The following is a 15,428-nucleotide window of genomic DNA, read 5'->3' as shown; positions in this document are numbered from 1 at the left end:
CATCCCTTCACGCTTGTGACACTGATTCCAGCACCCGCGGTCGCCATTCCCAGCAACTCTACGCGTTGGTTCCAGCATCGCGCATCACCGGTTCCAGCATTTCAGCGTCATGGTTCCAGCACCGCGCAACACCGGTTCCAGTACCGCTTTCGCTGGTTGTGGCGTCCCGTCAGTGCTTGGAGCATGGGCGCACGAGCTCGCCGTCGTTTGCCGCAACACCACCGCGCACATGTTCAACATGTCGCGTCTGTCCTGTTTCCAACTCATGAATGCAAAACAGCTCCACCCAAACACCCCTGCATCACTGCATCTGGTCATCCCCCGGTAACTATCGTTGCAGCTCCTCCCATCCCCGTTGGTACCCGCGTCTTCCCTCGATGGATCAACACATATTGGCATGGCCCAGAAGCTCACTGGAGGCATGGCCATCCTCCGCAGCACCGGTGCGGCAGCTCGCATCACAAATGATGCCTCCCTCTCCTCGCGACTAGCACCGGCAGCGCGTATGATTCATAGAGGATTGGGACCAAGCGGTGGCCGGCGGTGGGAAGAAAAGAATAGGGGGATGGGAGATTTGGTTGCAACCGCGATGAAAAGATAAGGGAGAGGGAAAGGTGGGCAGTGCGTGTGGCCCGCTGCGACACGTGGCGTGCCGAGGCGACCAACACAATTTTCACCTAGTTGTCCGGAAGGCATCATTTACCATTGGCATATGTGCCCCAAACTCCGTTGATATTAGAATAAACCAGGATATACTCACACTAAAACAAGAAAGAAAAGAAAAGTTTGTACTCAATGGCGGAGCTAGGTAGAATTAGCTGGGGTGGGGGGCGAAATGTAAAATACAAGTGTTTGGGGGGGGCAAAAGCTAAAAAAGTTCTCATCAAACCCATCATTAATTATTATTTTCACAAGTTGGTTCCATGTTGGGGGTCCACACCCCCCCCCCCCCCCCCCCCAAAGGAGCCTACCTAGCTCCGCCGTTGCTTGTACTCGTGGCTGGACGAAGATCGATGATCCTAGAAAGGCTTGAATACTCCTTCCATCGATATTCTTGGTAATCAACTTGAAAAAACAAAACAAAGTTCGAACTCATGTTCAGATTCCTATGAAATATGGGGTATGTGAATGGATTCATAGCAATGTACTCCCTCCGTAAACTAAGAGGGAGTGTTAGCCATTTTAGCCCTAATCCTATGACCCGAGGGGCTTGCATAGGAAAAAAATCATTAGGATCCAAATCCTCCATCATTCCTATGAAAATCCTACGTTCCAAAAAGGAAGTAGCCCTCGGTGTAAATGTTTGTATACCAGTGAACCTAGGATTTCCCCAAAGAGAAAGGGAATACACATGATGCCAGCGTGCAAATAATTGATACTGCTAGGTTATATTCCGTAGGTAGCAGCAAGCATTCATAATAATCCAAAACCGCGTCACGTACATCATACGTGCATGCCATATATACACGGCCGGCACACAAACACGTCGACCCATCACTCGACCACACGTGAACCAACAGTGAAAAGCCCCCCGAAAAGGTGGTAACAATCAAGCTTCTGTTGCATCTGTCTGTCATGAACGCCTTAACTAACAACCGAACTAAAACTATGCCCATCGGTTGGTGAGACGTGACCGACTCTGGTCCCGGCCGTCTCTTCCAAGCCTGTGCCCGTGATCATTGATCCAGCTCGGAGCCGAGGAGACGGGAGCGCGCGCGCATGCATGCGCCAGCTCGACGTAACGCGCGCGCAGAGAGATGCATGCAGATCAGGGGAGATGGCGTTGGCGTGCATGCCCGTTAATCAGAGCTCGATCGGCCGAGGAGCGCGCGGGCGACCCATGCATGCCATGCCATGCCAAGCAGAGAGCATGGTCACCACCTGCACCTGGGCATCATTTGCGCCATCCATCCGACGCCGATGCATGTCTGCGTGTAGGGTGGGGGTGAGTGGGTGACTCGACAGGATCATTGTTGGACAAGACACACTCGGGCCATGGGGCGTACGACCCGTCCTTGGCGTCACGGTTTGTTGGTGGTGGCTAGCTTTACCAACCTAGCCCGTACCGTGCGCGCGCGAGATCGAAGGAGCGGTCGCTATCGCTACCCGGCCGTGCCGTTCCATTCGCCGCGCATGCAAGTTGCGCGTCGATCGGGTGCCGAACGGGACTGCGACAAACCAGTTAAGGCCTACAGCTACAGGTAGTTTCCTATGCTAGATAGATCCGATCGGCTTGGTATCTCAAGAATCAAGATCGACCCGTCGTGCCGGGCGGGTGACTGAGCAACAACCTCGGTGCTCTCTGGAATCGTCGCTGTCAAACTGACAACACGACTGATTTCTCATTTTTCTCCACGCGAGTATAGTACACGGGCGCGTCCAGGTTGGGGGTGGCGAATGATGGGCACGTCCAGGCTAGGCTCGTAGGAGGGGCGGTCGCTGGCTCGGTTGCTCGCACAATCATTCCACCTTTCTCCGAATCATTCATGGACACAAGCCAAGCTACTGGCAGGTAAAAGAAAAGGCGGCAGAACAGCAGCAACCTGGCTAGAAAACAGCTTCCATCCTATGATACCATCCACTCCGCTCTCGAGTCATGTCCTTCCTCTCTTTGCTTTCTTTCTTTTGTCGAATGAGGCGTACCCTTTCTGCTTTGACGCGTATGCAGTGCACACATATATAGGCCTCTGTACGTACGGCCCGGCCATGAACCCATCATGGGGAAAAAGAGGCAGAGGAACGGAGACGGGCAGGGATGCGGCTAGGCCAGGCCAGCAGCAAAATCCCAGGGATCCCAGATACTTTTGCCGGCCGGCCGGACGGCCGGACGGCCTGGTGGCGTGTGAATCCCGTATGCTACGTGTGGTGCGCGGGGTGGTACCTCGGCTCGGATCCCGGCCGATATTATGGTGCTCCCTCCCTCCCTCCCCCGACAGCGTGTGGCCACCAGGGGCGGCCGAGCTTGCGTGTACCGGCTCCAGCCATGTCAGCGTCGCCGGCGTCACTGCCACGGCGACTCTGCTCCTATGTGTGGCCCTGCGTCCGTCCTTCCGTGTCACGTGACGTTCCAGCTCAGATCATGTCACCCAAGGAATCGTCTAGTTCAATTTGTCGCAGGAAATCAGTACGTGTTTCGATCAATTATGGTGGGTTTTCTTGTGTGTGTTTTACCGTTGGGGGAGGAGAGAATGCGGGGGTGCTCACCGTGGTTTCGCTTCGTACCAAGATGGACCCCCGGCCGCCGTGGTTTGATGGAGAGTTGGACGACAACTTATCGTTGGGCAGGTACGTACTCAAATGGCATGTCAGGGTGAATACGGGAGCGCACATGCGCTGTGGGATGGATGGAGCTGCCCTCCCAAATCAAGTTGCACAAATCGCATTCACTCGGCATGATGCATTCATTGTTTTGTGCTGCGTACGACGGTGCCTACCATCCAGCTGCCCGATTTGGATCCAAGTAGGAGTGTCCAACTATCCCACCAACATCTTTCAAAATAAATACAAATAAAAACACTATCCCACCGAGCATAACGGATGATGTATCCATCTTCAATCATGGCGGTAAAACGAACACCAAAAGTAATAAAGATTACATCTAGATCTGTAGACCACCTTGCGACGACTACAAGCACTGAAGCGAGCCCAAGACGCGATACCATCATCGCCCCTTCCTCGCAGGAGTCGGGCAAAACTTGTTGTGGTAGACACTCAGGAACTCATTGTGGTAAGACCCCATAAGACCAACGCACCAGAATAGCAACCGCCGACAATGAAGAGTAACGTAGATCGGAAGGATCCAATCTGAAAACACACAAATGAAAACGAACGACAACCAGATCTGAGCAAATCCATCAAAGACAGATCCGCCGCAGACACACCTCCACACGCCCATCGATGATATTAAACGCACCACCGGAACGGGGTCTATGCAGGGAGAACCTTATTCCATCTTCAGGAAGGCTCCGTAGTCTCACCTTCCTGAGCAGAACATAAAGCCTAACAAAACTTAAAGAAACATCTAAAAGCGGAGCCCTCCCATCGGTAAGGGACAGGATCCACCGCGGCTCCATGGCCCTAAGGCCACGGAATACGAGGCAGACTGGCGGCGGCGCCAACGGAGGTAGAAAACCCCTAATCCTTTTGGAGAGGAGGCAACTGCGTCTATCCCATTCTAATTTATGTGCAAACTGCTCGGTAGGATTTTACAAACTTAGGCGAGTACGGGATTGCAGCTAAGCCCCCGAGTGGGAGGGTTGCTCACCACTCGGTAGGATTTTTCAAACTTAGGCGAGTACTGGACTGCAGCTAAGCCCCCGAGTGGGAGGGTTGCTGACCACTCGGTAGGATTTTTCAAACTTAGGCGAGTACTGGACTGCAGCTAAGCCCCCGAGTGGGAGGGTTGCTCACCACTCGGTAGGATTTTTCAAACTTAGGCGAGTACTGGACTGCAGCTAAGCCCCCGAGTGGGAGGGTTGCTGACCACTCGGTAGGATTTTTCAAACTTAGGCGAGTATTGGACTGCAGCTAAGCCCCCGAGTGAGAGGTTTGCTCACCACTCGGTAGGATTTTACAAACTTAGGCGAGTACGGGACTGCAGCTAAGCCCCCGAGTGAAAGGCTTGCTCATCACTCGGTAGGATTTTACGAACTTAGGCGAGTACTGGACTGCAGCTAAGCCCCCGAGTGAGAGGCTTGCTCATCACTCGGTAGGATTTTACGAACTTAGGCGAGTACGGGACTGCAGCTAAGCTCCCGAGTGAGAGGCTTGCTCATCACTCGGTAGGATTTTTCAAACTTAGGCGAAACGGATTCGCGGCTAAGCCCCCGAGTGAGAGGCTTGCTCACCACTCGGTAGGATTTTTCAAACTTAGGCGAAACGGATTCGCGGCTAAGCCCCCGAGTGAGAGGCTTTCTCACCACTCGGTAGGATTTTTCAAACTTAGGCGAAACGGATTCGCGGCTAAGCCCCCGAGTGAGAGGCTTGCTCACCACTCGGTAGGATTTTTCAAACTTTAGGCAAAACGGATTCGCGGCAAAGTCACCCACTGGGGGATTTCAGACGCAAACAAAAGCAACAACAACCATTTAGGAAGACTGTAAAGCTCTTGTCTTTGATAAACAAACTACAAAGGTATTTCTTATTACATCTCATCCGAATGAGTACTTAAGTATAAAAGGGGCGGAGCAGCTCCGTGTTCCAAGCCCGTGGCTCGTCTTTCTGATGCTCGACATTGTATAGATGGTATGCTCCATTGTGGAGAACTCTGGTGACAATGAAGGGACCTTCCCAAGCAGGGGCGAGCTTGTGTGGTTTCTGCTGATCCACTCGAAGAACCAAGTCTCCCTCTTGAAAGGCTCGGCCCCTCATGTTTCTGGCGTGGAATCGACGCAAGCCTTGCTGATAAATGGTCGACCGTATTAAGGCCATCTCTCTTTCCTCCTCTAGGAGATCGACTGCGTCCTGCCGGGCCTGTTCTGCTTCGTCTTCAGAGAAGAGCTCGACTCGGGGTGCATTGTGAAGCAAGTCACTTGGTAGAGCAGCTTCAGCTCCATAAAGCAAGAAGAATGGAGTTCGGCCAGTCGACCGATTGGGAGTTGTCCTCAATCCCCAAAGAACTGATGGAAGTTCATCGACCCAGGCGCCTGCTGCGTGCTTGAGATCATGCATCAGTCGGGGTTTCAGTCCTTTGAGAATCAAGCCATTTGCTCTTTCTGCTTGTCCATTCGACTGGGGGTGGGCGACTGAAGCGTAGTCGACTCGTGTGCCTTGGGAAGCAGAGAAGGCTCTGAACTCATCAGAATCGAAGTTCGACCCGTTTTCAGTGATGATGTTGTGCGGAACTCCATATCTGAATGTCAATTCTCTGATGAAGCTGACGGCAGTACTGGCTTCAAGATTCTTGATAGGCTTGGCTTCAATCCATTTGGTAAACTTGTCGACTGCTACAAGCACATGAGTGAAGCCGCTCCTACCAGTCCTCAGGGGTCCAACCATATCCAATCCCCAAACAGCAAAGGGCCACATGAGTGGAATAGTCTTCATGGCTGACGCAGGCTTGTGGGACATATTGGAGTAAAACTGGCAGCCTTCACATTTGTCGACTATATCTTTCGCCATTTCATTTGCTCGCGGCCAATAAAATCCAGCTCGGTATGCTTTGGCCACAATGGTCCGAGAGGATGCATGGTGACCACAGGTCCCCGAGTGGATGTCGTTGAGGATCACTCGACCTTCTTCTGGTGTTATGCATTTCTGGCTGACTCCGGTTACGCTTTCCCTGAACAGTTGTCCTCTTATCACAGTAAAGGCCTTGGATCGACGGACGATCTGTCGAGCCTCTTCTTCATCCTCTGGGAGTTCCTTCCTAAGGATATACGCAATGTATGGCACTGTCCAGTCGGGAGTGATGACCAAAACCTCCATGATCAGGTCGACCACGGCTGGAACTTCGACTTCAGTCGGATCTGTGGCACTCTTAGGCTGCGGGGGCTCTTCAGTGAAAGGATCTTCTTGAACTGAAGGTGTATGAATGTGTTCCAAAAACACGTTACTGGGAATGGCTTCCCTCTTGGAACCCATCTTTGCCAAATCATCGGCTGCTTGATTTTTCAGTCGGGGTATATGATGGAGCTCTAACCCCTCAAACTTCTTTTCCAACTTCCTCACTGCATTGCAGTAACCGGTCATAGCTGGGCTTCTGACGTCCCACTCCTTCATCACTTGATTGACTACCAAATCTGAGTCGCCATAGACCATGAGGCGACGGACGCCGAGTGAGATGGCCATACGCAACCCATATAAGAGTGCTTCATATTCTGCTTCGTTATTGGAGGAATCAAAGTGAATCTGGAGAACATATCTGAGCTTGTCTCCTCGGGGGGATACCAGTACCACCCCAGCACCGGAACCATTCAGCATCATGGAACCATCAAAGAACATGGTCCAGTGTACCGAGTGGACTTGAGTCGGCAGTTGCTGTTCGATCCACTCGGCGAGGAAATCTGCTATTGCTTGGGACTTGATAGCTTTCTTTGCCTCAAACTTAATATCCAAGGGAAGGAGTTCAATGGCCCACTTTGCCACTCGACCAGTTGCATCTCTGTTGTTCAGAATATCTGATAATGGAGCGTCGCTGATGACTGTAATGGAGTGGTCAGAGAAATAATGTGCAACCTTCTTCGTGGTCATATAATTCCCATAAACAAGCTTCTGATAATGTGGATATCTTTGCTTTGATGGAGTCAAAACTTCAGAAACATAATATACTGGGCGCTGAACTTTATAGGCTTTTCCTTCTTCTTCCCGCTCGACCGTAAGTACTGTACTGACGACTTGTCGAGTGGCTGCAATGTAAAGCAGTAAAGGCTCTTTGCTGATTGGGGCAGCAAGCACCGGCTGGGTGGAAAGCAGAGCTTTGAGCTCTGCAAATGCTGCATCAGCTTCAGGAGTCCACTCAAACTTATCAAACTTCTTCACCAGTCGGTAAAGAGGCAATGCCGTTTCACCGAGGCGAGAAATGAATCGACTTAAGGCGGCCAAACAACCTGTAAGCTTCTGGACATCGTGCACACGCACATGGCATTTCATTTGGAGAATGGCACGAACTTTCTCTGGGTCAGCGTCGATCCCCCGTTCGGAAACGCGGAAGCCGAGTAATTTTCCGCCCGGAACTCCGAATGTGCACTTTGATGGGTTAAGCTTGATATCGTACCTTCTGAGGTTGGCAAAAGTTTCAGCAAGGTCAGCCAACAGGTCGGAACCTTTACGTGACTTGACCACAATGTCATCCATGTATGCTTTCATATTCCGACTGATTTGAGTGAGTAAACACTTCTGAATCATCCTCATGAATGTGGCTCCAGCATTCTTCAGGCCGAATGGCATGGTGACACAACAGAAGCACCCAAATGGAGTGATGAAAGCTGTTTTTATCTCATCGGGTCCATACAGTCGGATCTGATGATACCCGGAATAAGCGTCCAAAAAGGACAAGTGCTCACACCCTGTAGTCGAGTCGACTATTTGATCGATGCGGGGGAGAGGAAAGTGATCTTTCGGGCAGGTCCGATTGATATGCTTGAAGTCAATGCACATGCGAAGTGAGTCGTCCTTCTTGGGGACCATGACAACATTGGCTAGCCACTCGGAGTGGTAAATCTCTCGGATAAACTCAGCTGCTAGGAGCCGAGCCACTTCTTCACCGATTGCTTTTCTCTTCTGTACGGCGGACCGTCGAAGATGTTCTTTGACTGGTTTCACTTTTGGGTCGACTCGCAAACGGTGCTCAGCCAGCCCCCTGGGAACACCCGGCATGTCAGAAGGTTTCCATGCAAAGATGTCCCAGTTCTCACGGAGGAACTGGATGAGCGCTTCTTCCTATTTGGAGTCGAGCGTTGTCGAAATGTGAGTTGGAGCAGCATTGGGATCGGTCGGGTGAATATGAATCGGCTTCATTTCACCAGACGACTAAAATGCTGAATTCGTGGCAGGCTTCTTAGCTCGCAACAAATCACTCGGATCTGCATTTTTTTGATACTCCTGCAATTCCACTACTGCCATTTGCGCATCGGCGATCTTTGAGCCCTTCTGGAAGCACTCTTCTGCCTTCTTCCGATTGCCAGTGATAGTGATCACTCCTTTAGGACCAGGCATCTTCAATTTGAGGTAAACGTAACATGTTCGAGCCATGAAACGTGCATAAGCCGGCCTTCCCAGAATAGCATGATAAGCACTCTAGAAATTCACAACTTCAAACGTCAAATTTTCTTTGCGGTAATTCTTGGAATCACCGAAAACCACATCGAGGGCGATCTGGCCGAGTGACTCAGCCTTCTTTCCAGGAATAACTCCATGGAAACTCATATTGCTTTCACTGAGTCTGGACATCGGAATGCCCATTCCCTTCAAGGTCTCCGCATACAGTATATTAAGGCCACCGCCACCATCCATTAGAACCTTAGTCAACCGAGTGCCTTCGACGACTGGGTCGACCACCAACGCTTGCCTCCCAGGGGTGGCTATGTGTGTTGGGGACTGGTCGAATGTAATGGCAGTCTGAGACCACTTCAAATAATTGGGCGTCATTGGAGCGACCATGTTCACTTCTCTGTTGATGACTTTCAGTCGACTCTTGCTCTCAACATCAGCAAAAATCATCAGAGTGGAATTGACGTGGGGGTAACCATCATCGTCCTCTTCCTTATCCTCAACTTTGTCCGATTCTTTCTCCTTTTCTTTGGGCTGTTTCTCTCGGAACTACTGGATTAGGAGTCGACATTGTCGAGTGGTATGTTTCGGGTAAATGAGATTACCCTCCTCATCCTTTTTGGTGTGAATGTGGCATGGTAAATCCAACACATCATTTCCATCTTGATCTTTCACTTTCTTGGGGTTCCATGGCCCTTTGGGCTTCCCCTTGAACTTTCCTTGAGTCACGGCTAAGGCTTCTCCGGGAGCAGCTGGCTCGGCTTTGCGCTTCTGCTTCCGACTGGAGTTCCCTCCTCCGGTTTCGTGGGCGACTGTTTTGTGCTTGCCACTCCGGAGCCGATCCTCCTCTTCATCATTAGCATACTTGGTGGCAATTTCCATCATTCGACTCAGAGACATATCTCCGGTCCGACCGAACTTCAGATTCAATTCTCGATACTTGACGCCTTCCTTGAAGGCACAAACTGCTTGGTGATCAGACACATTCTCCATCGTGTGGTGCAACGTGATCCATCTCTGGATATAATCTCTCAAAGTTTCATTCGACTTCTGCACACAAGACTGTAGCTCTGTTAGCCCTGCTGGCCGTTTGCATGTACCTTCAAATGTTCTGACGAACACTCGGGCAAGCTCTTCCCAGCTATAAATACTGGCACGTGCTAACTGATTCAACCACGCTCTGGCCGAGCCCTCTAACATCAGAGGAAGGTGCTTCATGGCCACTTCATCATTGCCACCACCAATCTGCACAGCCACTCGGTAGTCTTCAAGCCAAGTGTCAGGCTTGGACTCACCAGTGAACTTGCTGACTCCAGTCGCCAACCTGAAGTTGGGAGGAATCACTGCTGCTCTGATTGCTCTGCTGAAACACTCGGGACCTGAAACATGCACCCTGCTGCCGGTCGGGTAATCTCTATCCTGGCCATCTCTGTGTGCTCTATTCCTGTCAACCAGACCTTGAACAAGAATGGATCTCGCGTTAAAGCCTGGCTCCCGAGGGTCGACTGGAATCCTTCGCCCACCACTGTGAGGGCGCCTGTCATCGTGTTGCCGAGGCGCGTATGACCCACTCCTTGGGGGAGGAGTGGGTACTCGACGACGATCATACTGCTCACGGTTTCTGTACTGATCCTGTCGATCTCCACGTCCCTCACGCCTTGGAGGTGATCTTGGGCTGTGAGCCGACTGAACTGTGTCTGCCAGTACAGATCTACTATGAATCCTATTCTGAGACTGTGACACTGCTGTGTTCTGCTCCCCCGCCGCCTAGAGCAAAGCCCGGATCTGCATCAAACCCCTACCAGCCTCCGACTGGGAAGGCTGAATCGACTCTGCTATTCGGGCAGCAGTTGTGAGATTCTGGATCGGAGTTCGATATACCTGGGTTGGAGGCGGAAAAAGTTGTCGTCGACTGGATTCAGGAACTCGCTGCCGAGCATGCTCGTCGAGTGCGTGCTGGAGATTCTCCAGTCGAGTGCGCTCAGCCAAGTTGGCCAGGCGCACCTCCTCCAAGGCCTGGGCCTCGGGGGTTTCTCCAACGATAGGAGTGTGAAGTGCATCCATGTTACGGCGGCGAAGCTCTTCCCTCTGCTGCGAAGAGAGGGGCTCGGGGCGGTATTCCTCGTGGACACGCGATGGATCGCCTCTGCCATCACCACCGTTGTCGCGGGGGAAGCCAGGAGGACTGCGCGGTCCGTTGACCATCAGGACTTCCGCCGCGGGGTCACTGCTGTCGCACTCGGATGCGGTCTCAACGGAGCTAGTCGAACAGGCCGTAGAGAGTTTCGTCGGGCTCGATTGCCGCGACTTGGGGGGTGGCCGACTGGCGAGCCACCGCGTGCCTCACCCACCGCTGGAGCCTCGACCGACCGGAACGCTTGTGCCGGCGGGCAGCAGGGAGTGAAGACGCCACCGGAGCCGACCGATACTGGGTCGACGGCTGCCGCAGGAGGACGCCGCGGACGCATGCGCGAAAGTGCGTTGCCCCATGGACGGGGAGCGCCTCGACGTCGAGTGGAGCTTCTTGGAGCCAAGCGGAGTCGTCGGTGACGAACATGAGCGCGCCGAGACGGATCTCGCGGCCCTCGGTCAATCCTCCGCCTGAAACCATGCTGATGGGGATCGGAAAAATTGCAACTTCTCCAACAAGTCGCTAAGACACCTGCCCTGTAGGAGATATGCCCTAGAGGCAATAATAAATGATATTATTTATCTCCGAGTTCATAATTATGTTTATGTTCCATGCTATAACTGCTATGGTTCTCGAGTCTGCAATAACCACGAGGCTCGGAGGAAGACTCATATGCACGTGTGGAATAATAAACGGTAAAATGTATTCCTAGTCTGGCCTCTAAGACTAGCTCAAGTGTTGCATGATGGTTATGTTTTCCTGATCATGGGCATGTCTATGTCAGCAACCTTGAGGGCATAATGTTAAGAGAACATTTGTGTTGAATCGACCCGGCATGATGTTATGCTATAAGATTCATTCGTCACAAGTTTATTGGTACATAACACAGAGATGGTTAACGTTTGCATGATTCCTTAGACCATGAGAGTATCGAGTTTCTTCATGCTTGCTTCATGAACTTTGGGGTTTGTTAAACGTCATCCGTAAATGGGTGGCTATTACGGCGGCTTACGGGTTCATGGAAAAGTGTGTCAAGTAACTTGATAGCTCAAGATTGGGATTTGCTCCTCCGACGATGGAGAGATATCTCTGGCCCTCTCGGTGTTACGGTATCCATCATCGTCTGGCCAGACACTTTGTGATTTGATCACGGGGATGCCGGAACACGATAACGAGAAAAGAGAACAATACCGGTAACGAGGTAACTAGCATAGTGGACAAGTTGTTGATCCACGGGAATGCCAACATGTCTCACCTCGGGTATTTGTAACATATCGCGAAGCAACAGGAATAGCACACGACAACTGGAGGTTCACTCGAATATTTATTCGTGTGGGTATAGGGGTCAATATGGGTGTCCACGGCTCCGATGTTGATCATTGATCGGAAGGGGTTCCGGGTCATGTCTATACTTCACCGAACCTATAGGGTCACACACTTAAGGGTCATCTATCTGCTGAATACTAGACAGGGAGTCTGAGAGAAAATCACCGAAAAAGTTTCGGACACCGAAAAGTTTCGGACAGCGGAATCATACCGCAGAGAGAGGTCATCGGATAAGTTTCGATGATACCGAAAAGTTGTTTCGGGATACACCATTAAGTCAAATTGGTTTCGGCACATGCCTGATAATTCTTGGAGGATGCCAGAATCATTCTGGAAGCTTTTTGGAATTTTCTGAGATAAAAACCGGAAATGTTCTGGAGCTGCCGGAGCCACTTCATATGCGTTTCGCAGATGAAAATCACTAAAACCGGAATTGTTTCGGAACGCGTTGAAAATCATTTTAGTGGGTACTGGAAATGTTCTTAGCCCACATAAATATTTTCAGTTCGATCAGACGCTGAAAAATGTCGTCGTGAATAGTGAAAATCAGCTTTATGGTTACTTTATGGAAAGCCACCTTTTGGGGCTTTGCTCCAAAAGATCTTGGGGATGACATGGATGGATAGGAGCCATTTTTTGGGCCCCTCATGAGGGTGTGGCCGGCCACATGGGGTATCCCCCCTTGGGGACCCTCTTGTTCCTTGGTTTCACTCCTAGGTCCTTGTGGAAGGACTTCATTCATGTGCATTTTGGGTTTTTTGTGAAACTACCCTACCCCCTTGGGATTTCCTATAAATAGAGGTGGAGGGGCAGCCCTCCACACTCATCCCTTGCTCTCATACACATGCCATGCATTATCTGGCTTCTTCTCTCCCTCCCACGAAAAGAGTTTCGTAGGGCCGTAAGGCTGTCTGGGTTCCGGCAGGAACTAGTTCTGGACGGCGAAGCCCTGCCGGATAGATGACACCGTATGTGTGCAACTCTGTAGAGAGATCGTAGTTTCGGTCTTAGTTCGTGAGTGCCTCCCGAAGGGCTGTCCGCGTGACCGTCCGAGTTTCGAAGGTCCTCCCGAAGGGCTGTCCGAGTGACCGTTCGAGTTTCGAAGGTCCTCCCGAAGGGCTGTCCGCGACACCGTCCGGGGGGCTGTTCGACCGCCTCCTGGAGGGCTGTCTGAGGAGCAGATGAGGGTATACATCCTCGCGGTTGGGAGGTTGTAAATCCTAGCTGCGGGGATCTGCACCGCCGATCGTCATCGACTCTACTTCCCGCTGCGCTACGAGTCGGTAACGAAAAAGATCAAACCATGTATGCAGTCTCCATAGTGGTCCTGGGCTGGTGCGTAGGTCGGAAAATTTTTGTTTTCTGCTGCGTTCCCCTACATGCCCCACGGTGGGCGCCAACTGTCGTGGTTCTAAGTCTGACAGTAGAATGGGGGGTAGGGATGTAGAGGCAAGATCCTAGCTATGGAGAAGCTGTACGCATGAGTTTTACGAGTTCAGGCCCTTCTCGGAGGAAGTAACAGCCCTACGTCTCGGAGCCCGGAGGCGGTCGACTAGATTATATGCGTGTTTGTTACAGGGGGTGCCCACCCTTGTGCATGTGGAGGGGGGTGGCTTATATAGAGTGCGCCAGGACCCTGGCCAGCCCACGTTACAAGGGATTTAAGGTACATCAAGAGGGGGGGTACTGGTAACGTCCGTAATAAAGTGTTATAAATGGCTATTAAGTCTAGGAGTTAATGCTCGACCGTTGCTGTGTAGGGTGACTTTAGGTCTTCTGTCCGTCGAGTGTTTCTTGTTACGGTCGAGTGATCTTGATTCCTCCGAGTGGAAATGTTTCTGGTCGAGTGGGTGATGGTACCCCTCGAATGCTTCTGGCTTTAGAGTGATGTCCTTGGGGAGGGTATTTAGGTCAGGCCTGCGACCCTACCCTATGTACATGTCCTCATCACCTGCTTCTTGCTCGATTGTATTGACTCATGGGGGTGTACAAAGTACATGGATGATCTCGATGATGTAGCAGGTGTATCGAAGGGTGAAAGTATGATGATGTATCATGCCTATTGGATAGACCGTCCTCGCGTTATATGGGGTAACGAGGCCAAGGGTTACACATAATCCTAGTCGGCTACGATGGTTGAGAGTCCTCCGTGGTCTCTAGTTTGGCTTGCCATGGACGTCAAGTCGGTCCTTCCTTCGTAGGGAGGCCGGAAACAAAGTATCAGACCCAAGCCATACTGCGCTATGGGAGGCCTCTACTCGGCATGGTGGGCCAACTTATGGTGGCATGAGGTACCCCCAATACATAGCATCGTCATCATCGATACCCTGTGGGGTTGGGAAGAGAATTGAATTTCCGCCATCCTCATTTGATTGTAAACAACCAGGCACACTGATTTTTCGATGACAATTCGAACAATATCTCCAAGAGAATACTCGTGTCTCCACATGACCATTGTAGAATGGAAAAATCTAACATTTCATTGTCTGCACATTATCGTCACAAAGAAAGAGGAAGAAGAAGGTAACAAGGGATGAGGGGCTCACAAAGTGATAAAAATGTCAAACTGTATCAACTTGGCGGGATTGCTTGACCGAGACACCCTCACCGTTCCTTGCACGAAACATGGGTAAATTTCTATGGAAATCCAAAGGAGGAGGATGAGGGACAAGGTACGTCGGCAAGCTGTATAATGAAGAGAAGCAGGGAGATGAAGAAGGTGGGAGGCAGAGTTCGCGATGACATGAGCAGGTGGAACTAGCCAACTAGGGGAAGATGGGGGGGGGGAGCGAATTTGAAAGACGAAGCGAGTGAGACAAATGAAGGAGGAGCAAAGTAGAGGTAGAGGAAGACCAACAAAGACAGAGAAAAAGTACCCCTAAAAAGACAAAAACTTTTACGAGAGAGTAGCATGTAAATGAGAGTAGATGTAAGCGCATAGTCTAGTTTGTTTGGCTTACGCCTTCTCTTGTGAAAAGAAGTTCTCTCTACCTTCCATACAATTATGGTATGTAATTTACATTCACTCGAAAAGAAAACACACAGAGGAAAAGTTGTCGAGACATGATATAATCCGGTTTAGTATGAACCCTAATGAATCACGACAAAGCACATATAATTTTTTTTGTCAACACGTGTCGACGATAGAGTGTTGGAGAATCGAACATGCACCCGTTACATTTTCCCATCCTATATCGGTATGAGCAACTCAAAAGCGCTGACCCAAATGGATGGTGATTTTGTCCGCTTTTTGTTTATTTAG

The sequence above is a fragment of the Aegilops tauschii genome, chromosome 3, assembly GCF_002575655.3.
Source record: "Aegilops tauschii subsp. strangulata cultivar AL8/78 chromosome 3, Aet v6.0, whole genome shotgun sequence".
Taxonomy (NCBI): Eukaryota; Viridiplantae; Streptophyta; class Magnoliopsida; order Poales; family Poaceae; genus Aegilops; species Aegilops tauschii.
The sequence above is the reverse complement of the archived record's forward strand: the minus strand, read 5'-3'. Positions refer to the sequence as shown.